The sequence below is a fragment of the Carassius gibelio genome, chromosome B22 (genome assembly GCF_023724105.1).
Source record: "Carassius gibelio isolate Cgi1373 ecotype wild population from Czech Republic chromosome B22, carGib1.2-hapl.c, whole genome shotgun sequence".
Taxonomy (NCBI): Eukaryota; Metazoa; Chordata; class Actinopteri; order Cypriniformes; family Cyprinidae; genus Carassius; species Carassius gibelio.
The window spans coordinates 43392598-43395097 of record NC_068417.1 but is presented as its reverse complement, the minus strand read 5'-3'; the positions used below and the strand labels follow the sequence as shown (position 1 = coordinate 43395097).

General features: G+C 39.9%; 2 non-coding genes across 2 annotated transcripts; both read right to left on the bottom strand.

The window, feature by feature from the left end:
* Positions 1-1807: 1807 nt before the first annotated feature.
* On the bottom strand, positions 1808-1926 carry LOC127996861 (5S ribosomal RNA). The gene has a single exon (XR_008169747.1). It is a non-coding gene; the product is annotated as a 5S ribosomal RNA (ribosomal RNA).
* A 221-nt stretch (positions 1927-2147) lies between these two features.
* On the bottom strand, positions 2148-2266 carry LOC127997968 (5S ribosomal RNA). Its single transcript, XR_008170823.1, has one exon. It is a non-coding gene; the product is annotated as a 5S ribosomal RNA (ribosomal RNA).
* Between the last annotated feature and the right edge of the window lie 234 nt (positions 2267-2500).

Sequence of the window (2500 nt, the reverse complement as noted above, 5' to 3'; positions counted from 1 at the left end):
CCCCTTGTGTTACTTCCTGTGATGTCAATATTCCTTTGTCCATTTCTCCTTCCAGCCTTTTCTCTTCCAATTCCTTCTTATTTTCCACAATAGCCTCTTTATTCACACCATCCTCTTCCTCATTCTCTCCACCATTTTGTAATTCAGTTTCTTTTGACATTCGCCCTCCCACACCTTCTGACTCTTTATTTTGAATTTCATTCTCCATCCAACACTCACATCTTATGATCACCTTTCTGCAATCCGGGCACTTAATTGCATCGCAATCCCTTGCGTAATGACCCTGGCCATTGCACTGATGACATTTAAAATCTGGACAGTCTTTGAACACATGTCCCGGATTCATGCACAATCGACAGGTTTTAACCTGACGATCATGCATGATCCTGAAATACTGTGTTCCCTCCTCCGTATCAAACTTTGTACTGTATGGCAGAGACACTACTTCTTTAGGAAATTTCACCCTTAGGTACCTTGTACCATCCGCAATGTCTGTGCCTGGATACATTCTTCTTATGATGTCTGAAACAGGTGTTACGCCCCAATTTTGTAATTTAATTAAAATGTCAGAGTCCTCAATATAGGCTGGCAAATGTATGAAAGAAACCACATACTCCCTTGTTTTCAGTTGTCGAATCTCACACAGTTTTCCTTTTATCATTAATCCTTCATCTAATCCATCGCACGCCTCCCTGTTTATCAGTGTAATTTCATATTCTTTTACTTGCCTTGGTCTGACTGCTAGAATCTTTCCTCCTCCAATCCTTTCGTTCACTGCTTTGATAATGTCCTCTGCTCTTGCATCTCTCTGATCCGCCATGTCAACAATTACTGTAGCCTCTTTAGAGTAAATCCTCTTGTTATAATCCATTCGTCCTTGTCCATCTCGTTGTTCTTTATCCATTTCTTTGTCTGTTAGCACTCGTCTTCCTCCTGCCATGTCCACTTCTTTGCCATGTAATCCATCCATTTTTCAAACAAAATAAAAATTTCTCCCCAGACAGCAAACTGCTGCTGGGAAGTATAAAAACTATAACAAACAAAAATCAATAAGTTGCAAAAGAAATAAATCTTTACGCAGATAAAACAAAACAAAAAACACAAGGTGAGCCTCTCTCACCTACTGCCTACTACAAACTGCCAACTCACTTCCTGTGTGGCTCACTAGCGTTGCCAGGTTGGTTTGGCCGTAAGCGAAGTCTGTTGCAAAGAGAGGGCTATTTAAAGACCAGCCAATCGTATCGCCAGTACATTATATAAGTAGGAAAGAAAGCCCAAAAGCTTAAAGCACCTGGTATTCCTAGGCAGTCTCTCATCAAAGTACTAACCAGACCTAAACCTGCTAAGATTCAGATATCGGGCATTGACTCTTTTTTTTTTTTTAATGAAAGATTATTATATAATTCGTGAAATTTTCCAAAAAGATTAAAGCACCTGGTATTCCCAGGCTGTCTCCCATCCATGTACTAACCAGGCCCAAACCTGCAAATATTCAGAGATCGGGAATTGACTTTTTTTACTAAGTGAAAAATGTCCAAAAAGCTTACAGCACCTGGTATTCAATCAATCAATCAATCACCTTTATTTATATAGTGCTTTAAACAAAATACATTGCGTCAAAGCACTGAACAACATTCATTAGGAAAACAGTGTCTCAATAATGCAAAATTATAATTAAAGGCAGTATATTCCCAGGCAGTCTCCCATCCATGTACTAAACAGGCCCAAACCTGCTAATATTCAGAGATCAGGCACTGACTCTATTTTTTGGCAAAATTATTATATACTAAGTGAAAAATGTCCAAAAAGCTTACAGCACCTGGTATTCCCAGGCGGTCTCCCATCCAAGTACTAACCAGGCCCAAACCTGCTTAGCTTCCGAGATCAGACGAGATCGGACATAGCCAGGTTGGTATGGCCGTAAGCGAAGTCTGCTGCAAAGAGAGGGCTATTTAAAGACCAGCCAATCTTATCGCCAGTACATTATATAAGTAGGAAAGAAAACCCAAAAGCTTAAAGCACCTGGTATTCCTAGGCAGTCTCTCATAAAAGTACTAACCAGACCTAAACCTGCTAAGATTCAGAGATCGGGCATTGACTCTATTTTTTGGCAAAATTATTAAAAACTAAGAGAAAAATGTCCAAAAAGCTTACAGCACCTGGTATTCCCAGGCGGTCTCCCATCCAAGTACTAACCAGGCCCAAACCTGCTTAGCTTCAGAGATCAGACGAGATCAGGCATAGCCAGGTTGGTATGGCCGTAAGCGAAGACTGCTGCAAAGAGAGGGCTATTTAAAGACCAGCCAATCTAATCGCCAGTACATTATATAAGTAGGAAAGAAAACCCAAAAGCTAAAAGCACCTGGTATTCCTCGGCAGTCTCTCATCAAAGTACTAACCAGACCTAAACCTGCTAAGATTCAGAGATCGGGCATTGAATCTTTTTTTTTTTTTTTTTTAATGAAAGATTATTATATAATTCGTGAAATTTTCCAAAAAG